General features: G+C 40.3%; 2 non-coding genes across 2 annotated transcripts; both read right to left on the bottom strand.

Moving 5' to 3' along the window:
• Window positions 1–6,980: 6,980 nt before the first annotated feature.
• trnak-uuu (transfer RNA lysine (anticodon UUU)) lies at window positions 6,981–7,053 on the bottom strand. Its single transcript has one exon. It is a non-coding gene; the product is annotated as a tRNA-Lys (tRNA).
• Window positions 7,054–8,266: 1,213 nt separating this feature from the next.
• On the bottom strand, window positions 8,267–8,339 carry trnak-uuu (transfer RNA lysine (anticodon UUU)). The gene has a single exon. It is a non-coding gene; the product is annotated as a tRNA-Lys (tRNA).
• Window positions 8,340–9,107: the final 768 nt, after the last annotated feature.

Genomic DNA, 9,107 nt, shown 5'->3' with positions numbered 1-9,107 from the left:
AGTAAATAATTTATTTGTTTAATTGTCCTAATATTAATCCCCCTGATGCGCACTGAACATGTGCGCCCCCAAATATTATCCTGCCTTCACAGCATCAGTACTAGTCAGTGGTTAAAGTTAGTGACTTGCTGTTTTTTGCTGGTTAAACTACAGCGTCAGAGCTTTCGAACAAGCCCCTGATTGTCTCTGTGTGTAAAGTACTCATGTCAATAAATGTGTGCGTAAAGTGTGACATTTCTTAATCAGCCTCACCTTTTCCCCGGCGCACTTCTGCATTCATTTACAACAACAGTGTGTGATCTGTGTAAGTGGTGTATAAGATTAACAAATGGAAACTGTAAATCCAGTTCACATAATTATTTGTCTGCTTTTAATTGACCCCAGGCGACTCTGTTCAAACGGGGTGAGCTCCTCCTCTCCTGTCCCCCCACCTGTTTTGGCCACACTTTGGCGGTGGGCAGCCGTCCTCCGCTTCATGTCTACCTTAATGTCGGACCACTTCTTTTTTAATTCTGCGTGTGTACGCTTTTCTGACCCCACAGCATTGACAGCCTCACACACACTCTCCCACTCACTCTTCTTGCGTTTAGTATTGATGCCGGAGGACAGCGTGTCAAAAAGTACATCTTTGTGCGCCTCCACTTCAGTGAGTAGCGTCTCCATTTCGCATTCTGTGAAGTTTTTCTTTTTTCTCGTCTTACTCATTCTTTTGTTTTAGTTTTCTGATGGTGCAGACAGGGGAATCTCAGGTGCAGGGTTCATTTAAATATGATTTGCATATTTAAATGAGGGCGTGGACAGGAAGGGGCCGGGCACTCCAACATGTGCGCTCAGTTCCACGTTGATTGGGATGTACAAAGGAAATGTGCTTGGATTCATGTGTACGCACAGATTCATACATCTGGATATTTTTGTGAGTACGACGTTTTCTGGATTTAAGCGTACGCCATGTTTCCGTAGGAAATCCACGCAAGTCTTTGTACATGAGGCCCCTGGTCTCCTCCTTTCCTAAACAAACAGACTTGGTATTTTAAACCAGTAAAAACACTGAAAAAAGTAGTGTCATGTGAAAAAATGTGAATGGCATTATCTAGAGCCAGTGTTTAGTTTGTCCATTCTGGGCTACTGTAGAAACATGGTGGTGAAACATTGCAATCTCTGTAGATAAGGACTCGCTCTCAAGGTAGATATAAACTGCTCATTCCAAGGAAATAAAAACACAACAATTATAGTTTTCAACCCATTATACAATAACGTAAAACATGTTTCTTATATTATATACCATTCCTGCCAATATATCCCCTTAATCCTACACACTGGACCTTTAATGTGGATAAAACAGCAGCTCAATCTTCAATTAAGTCCTTTTAGACTTAAATATAGTGACATTAGAAACACTTAAAACAGCCACTGACAGGTGCTATGAAGTGTGTTTTGACTGTGAAGTACCTATCCAGGGGGAAAAAAGGTTATGATTATAGCTTTGACACTACCTAAACGCCAGCTGTGCAGTGCCATGCTGCCAGAGTAGGCAAGTTAGGCAGTGCCTACCCTGTCTCCCTTGTAAATCCCATTTTCTTAACCAATAATATATTACATGATATAGGTAAAGTTTTATTTGCAATATTACTGTTTATTCTGATGATTTGTTTCTTATCATTTTTGTATTAATTAAATAGTTTAGACGTTATGATGAGAAACGTACCAGTTGCACATCACGAGTATGAAAATGATCGGGAGAAAGGTGTGTTTAATCCCCTTTCACTGTGAATGCATACCAAAAAAAGCCTGTTGCATCTGTGCATTTCAATCCTATATTCTACAACATTAATGTCAAAAAACAGCTCTTCTGCGCCTTTTTACGTAAATATGACAGTAATGCCTTTAAAGTATAATACACATTATCAAGACTGGAAATGTGCGCAGTTGGATTTGGACGTCACTACGTACGAACCTCAGAACTTATTGTAGCCAATGAAAGTCAACATAAATGTTATCATGGTGGCAGCCGCAGACATCTCCAAATTGAATTATTTTGAAAATTTGATTCTCAAAGCAAAAAGGAAATTATAGTGAGAGGGAGGATAACCTCAGCTTTAACCAAGCTATATCAACAAAAGGGACAGAAAATGTTTTTAAACGGACTGGTACCAAAGAAATGATTGACTATACTGTATGTGGCTGTGCTATCAGTCAACAACTGTGCTGCTATCCTGCCCGTGAGAGCGACTTTTACAAAACCGTAATGATGTTTTCACCAGGAAAGATTGACAGATGGATGTTACCTAAAATGCCACACACATTTTACCAATTTTAGAAATGGTAACAAGCTGAGGTGCCACTCTTATCATTAGGTCATCGATGGACATTGGGGTTTTATTATTGTCTTGTTTGAGGACATTGGGACTTTATTATCATCTTGTATGAGGATATCGGACCTTAATTATCCTTTCGTTTGAGGATATCGGGACTTATCCTCAAACGAGACAATGTTTCATGTTTTATACTTATCAGGTCCTATTAATCCCAAACAGCTAAGAGAAATTAAAAATGCATACCAAACAAATGTTTGGGTCTCAGGGGGATATCTGGTTATTTTATCAAAGCACTTCACATTCACTTCATTTCTCAGTCTATTCTCTGTGCTTTGTAAGAGTACAAAAACTACTTAACTCACTTCCTCGTTAGACACTCACTGTTCAGTGTGTGTGTGTCTGTGTGTCTGTGTGTGTGTTTTGGGGTCATGAGAGTCTGGCCATTGCCTTGTTTCAACACACTGTATAAAAGTGGCCAATTATATGGCCTTGTTTGGTCAGGAGAGCTCCTGAAGAATTCATCAAGCATCTTCTACCAGTCAGTCTCTGAACGTAATGAAGCAACTGTGTGTGTCAAGGTGTGTTTGAGTAAGTGTGAGAATGGCAGAGAGAAAGACACAGACAGAGACAAAAGCATACAGGACTGGCCTTAATTCGCTTGGGCCCCCTTCCCCTCAAACCATCCGATCACTTCATCTTTACAAGACCACGGATATCACAAGTGTTAAATGAATATGGCCTCAAAACACGCTGTCTCATATTTTTTGTACTCTTAATAAACCTCTAAATGTATTGATATAAACTGGGACTGCTCATAGCGGGCATTCAGACTAAAATCATCCATAAGTCCAAAGAGCGCATGGGGTTGTGTTGGTGGGACCATGTTGCTTCAGGTGCCAGGGGAACATGATTTACAATCCAGGAAGTCCAGTTTGAGTAACAGATCCATGAATCTGAAGGTTTATCCAACGTCAAAACAACTATTTTATCTTTTGCCATGGTGATTGTGAGGCAAACAGTTTTTTACAAAACAGTAATATTTTGTCGATGGAGAACAAAACCTTGTACAATGGATCAACCTACCGGACATCTGAGAGAAAAGGAAGAAAAGTTATCTATAAGCAACAGTTAAATGAGAATAGATTAAATCACCAGTCGCTGGTAAAAGAAACTGGAAGCTTGGCATTAAAAATATGTGCACATTTAAACAGGAACATGTCCCTGTTTTAGTGTAGATTCTTTAATCTACACAATAGAAATAGAAGGTTAGTCTTGTATAAGGTAGCACTCTTGGAATTTGATCAGGGAATATCAGGTGGACATAATATGGACTGAAAAATCACAGTTTGAACCTATTCGGCAGAATGGCTTCCCGAACTATTTAAAGCCCAGTTGCACTATTGTTGTTTGATAATGATCAAGGGTCACTTTTGCTTTTCTGGTCTGGAAAACAAATTCTAAATCACAGTCTATTTGGGGGAAATTTTTTCCAACACTATTCTCCCTTGTCATACAACAGTGTGGGGACATCGACAATATGAAAGTTGTTGTCATTTAATTATTGTTCTTACCACATTTTTTTTTGATACACAACTGGTAAACCTGCTTGACATGTTTGAGCCACAACAAATGCATTCTGTCAGGTTTTCAAAAGGCAGCAATACCATCATCAAAATATGGTGTCAGCAGTCTAAAATGAAGAAAAAGCAGGATGATAAATATTGCACCAAAGTGCTGCAAAATGGTTGAATGAAAGAATACGACTAAACCTATACCAGCATTGAAAAATGTCTCACAGCCATGGTGAAATACATTTTAAGAGTTCAAGTAAAACTGTCAAAATTCGGAATTTTCAGAAAAGTTTCATGGCATCAGTTCCCCTTATGGATATACTTTTTATAAAATGTAAATAACTACCTTTTACTGCTTATCCAATTAAATTGTTTGTAAACCTGGGGTGTGGATGTGTTGCAATGTGACACAAACTATACATATGAGGGATGTTCATTATTGAGCAATTCTCAGTGAACCCCTGTCTGGAGTGAAGTCAGCCAATAGGTGTAATGGTTTGGTCAATCAGTTTGTGCAAGGCCAATGTCTATCAAAACCCGGTGTTCCCTGAGAATTTTATGGGCAATTAAGGGCCTATTCCACTTTGCCAAATCATGTGAAAAAAGTGCCTTGCATGTGCCAACATCAAGAATATCATGCCTGCAATGCCTGCAAATAGGTTTTCTTCAGACCCAGTTCACCACTGCAGGAGAACCTCTACAAAGTTTCATAAATGCACTAATGGAGGGGGTTGTTCCACCACTGGTCATCTGCTGGGTTTAAGGTTCACATAGCGAAAAACATTGTTGTGAGGAAAGAGCACCTGAACAAAGACTTAAACCCTGGACTCTCTGATTGTACTCTGATTGTGCTCTGCTGTCTGTTAACCAGACTCTGAAACAAACAAAGAAGTGTTTTTTTCCTTGAAGAAATCATCTGCAGATTACAGACAATGCACTCTTTGTCTCTGTCTTTGTAATGCTGGATAAAACATTTTAAAAAAGGAAAGATTTCAAAGGATCACCCTTTTATCATTTCCACAAGACATCATGTCTTACTGGGGAATATATCTGAAGATCAGAGACAAGCTCTTATATTGATTTTAAAGACTCATTTGTGTTGGTTATATCGCTTTCACAACTGAAAAAGTTCAAAGAAAACACATCTTGGCCAGTTGGAGTGCAACGCAAAATCATTTCTGCAAAACATAGTCTTGGATATGCTCATTGCTATGACTTTCAAGATCACAGATCACACATGAAATATGGCAATATGGCAACCACAAGTGTGGTTTCTGTAAACAGAGAATGCTGAGCTCTCTTGCTGAAACCCAGGATTGAAGTGGGGGCCTTTAGATCTCAGTCTAATGCTCTTCCAACCAGAGTTGGGTAAGGATTACTTTAAAAGTAATCAAATTACTTTACTGAGTTACTTTTTTGAAAAGTAACCAGTTATTTTACAAAGTTACTCCCTGAGAAAAGTAACTCAAGTACTTGTAAAGTATTTTTGAGTATTCTACATTTCCTATTGGGCACTGGACCACAGGCGCTTAGCCTACATTATTTTGTCTCCAAAATTAAAGTTATGGACCACTTGCCCTTCACTGAGATCCAATTCTCCCATCACAGCCGTCACTTTGACCAGTAGAAACACAACGATCTGCTGCCGTAGACAACTGTATGACAACAACACCCCAGCATTTTTAATATTTCCTCTAGGGATGTTACCACACAGAGTAAAAGGGGGAAATGGTGGTGTGAAACAGCAGAGGCACTTTGTCAACCCGCTGAGTTAACGTTACTGTCATTAGCATCAAGCTAGCAAACAATGTTATGTCCTGGAGACGGACATAAAGTAATAACATTAACAAATAGTGGCGGGGCTTTTACTCACCACAACTGCAGAGGCTACCAGCTTCATTTGAAACAAACTACATTATAGACAGTCCGTTATTTATTAATCCCTCTGTGTTTTTATATTTTTACTTTTTATCCGCTCCCGTTGGCTTCATTAAGTTACCACATCGCGTCGTCATTTCAAACTCACTACTTCCGGGATATGTTTCAAATCCAAAGCCCCTTAGAACTTCAGCTGAGAGAATCCCTCCATTTTATAAATAGGCTTTTATTATGAAACATTTGTAGGAACTTGGTTGTGGAGGATTCAGTAGCTTGAATGTTTACGTACGGTACTTCAAATGTAGCTCCTGCCATCTGCTGACACTTTTAGGTGACTACAACAACATTTCGGCTGGCACATGAACAGACAGTGACTGAAATAATAATAAAAGTAATAAAAATAGGACAAGAATAACCCGATGACATCACACTCGTTGTGAAAGACGACCGGGGATAATTGGTGTGTACCATCGTGTAGTGTGTCATGTCTGTCGGCCAAGTCTTTTATGACTCCACAATCGTGTAATGTGACATAGTGACTTTCAGAACGGGCAGAAAAGTTGTGTGTACCAGGCATAATGCAAGTCCTGAGTCTGACCTGTCTGTCAGTGAGTCCTTGTCCATCTATTGAGTTGTGGGGATTTTACTGACGATCCTGCGGAATGTTTTAGACTCCACCATAGACAACGGCAGCATTTCTTCAACCATATAGCGAGCCACAAGCTTCATGACTTCTTTCGGACTGATAGGTTTAACGTTATCTCCGTGATTAGAACCAAAAGACAATCGTTGCTGTTTCGGAACTGAAGGACCAGCGTTCTAAAAGTAACAGCAGTAACTGATGGCTTGTTTGAAAATGTACTCAAGTATTTGATTACTCAGACAGCAAACTAACTGTACTACTGTACTGCAGTTACATTGTAATGCGTTATACCCAACTCTGCTTCCAACAGAGCAATTTCATCCATCAGTGTGGACAGTGAGTGCTGTTACAACACATTTCATCAGCCACCTAGGTACTACCCTCATAAAGGTGCAACTGTTCCAGCAAGTCACCAATACAGTTTGAATGGTTGGAAGAAACCAAAGATGCCAGAAAAGTATCCATTCAATTTGTCAAGCATCTGATGATTGCAAAGAGGCTTTTTCACACTCTTTTCAAGGTGGACCCTAATGACAGAAATACTTGTGGGAAGAAATGAAAGTGTCAAGCCAACACCTGAACAGGGACTTGAATCCTGGACCCTCAGATTAAAAGTCTGATGCTCTACCATCTGAGCTACCCAGGCTCTGAAGGGATGATGTTTTTCTCAAAAAAAAAAAAAAAAGAAAACATCTACAAAGATCAGATTGTGATCATTTGCGCAAGACATCATGTCTTCCTGGGGAATACATCTGAAGAGCAGAGACAGGATATCATATTGACTTGGAAGACCTCTATGTGTTGGTGATATNGCGCAAATGCATCTCCTCGTGCAAAACGTGGTCCCCCATGGAAGATGAGGCCCTACGCACAGCGCGTGTTCTGCGTTTAGGGAGGGGCGGCCCTGTGCGCAAGACATCTTGTCTTCCTGGGGAATACATCTGAAGAGCAGAGACAGGATTTCATATTGACTTGGAAGACCTCTATGTGTTGGTGATATTAGTTTCACACTTGAAAGAGTTGGAAAAAAACCACCTTGACCAGTTGGAGTGCAATGCTTACTATACCTCTAAAGAACATCGAATAATCAGCAATTGTCTGTGAACCTCTGTCAGATATGAAGCCAGTGAATAGGCAAAATCATTTCTACAATTAACTTGTGTCAGGCTGGTTCTGAGTTTTGCAAATCACAGCTGTGCCAAATTGTTGAGATAAGCGTTGATGTACAACTCTTGCACACAAGGGGAATAGTTGCCAAGTTTTCATGTACACAGTCTTGCTCTTTGCTATGACTCTCAATTGTGCCACTTCACAGGAAGCAGTAGGAAGAATGTGTCCAATGCCAGATTTTACATGAATATAGCATATTACATTCCACAAGTGTGGTTCCTGTCAACAGAGAATGCTGAGCTCTCTTCCCGAAACCAAGGATTGAAGTGGGGGCCTTTAGATCTTCAGTCTTACGCTCTCCCAACTGAACTATTTCTGCCCCCAGTGTGGACAGTGAGTGCTGTTACACTGCATTTCATCAGCCACCGAGGTACTACCCTCATAAAGGTGCAACTGTTCCAGCAAGTCACCAATACAGTTTGAATGGTTGGAAGAAACCAAAGCTGCCAGAAAAGTGCCAAAGCATCCATTCCATTTGTCAAGCATCTGATGATTGCAAAGAAGCTTTTTCACACTCAATTTGCATGTACATCACATGTAAAGCCGTACATTTCCTCTTCGATGGGCTAATGGAATGTGCTAATGTTCTACTACTGGTCAAGTGTTGGGTTTGAAGCCCCACAGCATTATTGCAAGCTGGACCCTATTGAGAAAGATACTTGTGGGAAGAAATGAAAGTGTCAAGCCAATGCCTGAACAGGGACTTGAACCCTGGACCCTCAGATTAAAAGTCTGATGCTCTACCATCTGAGCTACCCAGGCTCTGAGGGGATGATGTTTTTCTCAAAGAAAAAAAAGAGAAAACATCTACAAAGATCAGATTGTGATCATTTGCGCAAGCAGGGCTGCTCCTGACCAAATTGGGGCCCTAAGCGAAATTTTATTTGGAGGCCCCCATCCCAAATGTATCATAGGTACAAAATGACCGCACAACAACTTGCCATTTAACTTGACAACCTTTACTGGCAATAACAAATGTACTGTAGATACAGTAGTTTGGCTGAATGAGTCAAATAAAATAAAAAATTCAACCTGAAATAAATAAATAAATATTAAATAAAAATAACTTCAAACTGAAATAAGTAAATAAACAAATCTGAGTCACAAATAGCCATCAATTACTCATCAAAAGAAAGTAACTTCCACCACCTCAATCCCCCACCCTTGATTAAACACTGAAAATAAAATAAAAGAGGGAGACAGGTTTTTCCTATTTAATCTTATTTTGTTATATTTCTCCCTCTCCCTTCTCTGGAGGCGTCCGATCTCCCTCAGCCCTCCGCCTCTCCCACCTTAATTAAACACTGAAAACAGAAATAAAATACACAGACATTCTTTTCTATTTTCATCTTATTTAGTTATATTTCTCCCTCTCCCCTCTCTGGGAGCATCCGACCTCCCGGCCCCGCACATACCCCCGAGGCTCGGGTCTCCCCCTCCGTGGAGCCCGCCCGCCCTCCCTTCCCCGCACATACTCCTGAGGCTCTTTTGGACGACATGTCGACAACTCTTCACCTGCTGCAGCTCTGC

The sequence above is a fragment of the Epinephelus moara genome, chromosome 13 (assembly GCF_006386435.1).
Source record: "Epinephelus moara isolate mb chromosome 13, YSFRI_EMoa_1.0, whole genome shotgun sequence".
Taxonomy (NCBI): domain Eukaryota; kingdom Metazoa; phylum Chordata; class Actinopteri; order Perciformes; family Serranidae; genus Epinephelus; species Epinephelus moara.
The sequence above is the reverse complement of the archived record's forward strand: the minus strand, read 5'-3'. Positions and strand labels throughout refer to the sequence as shown.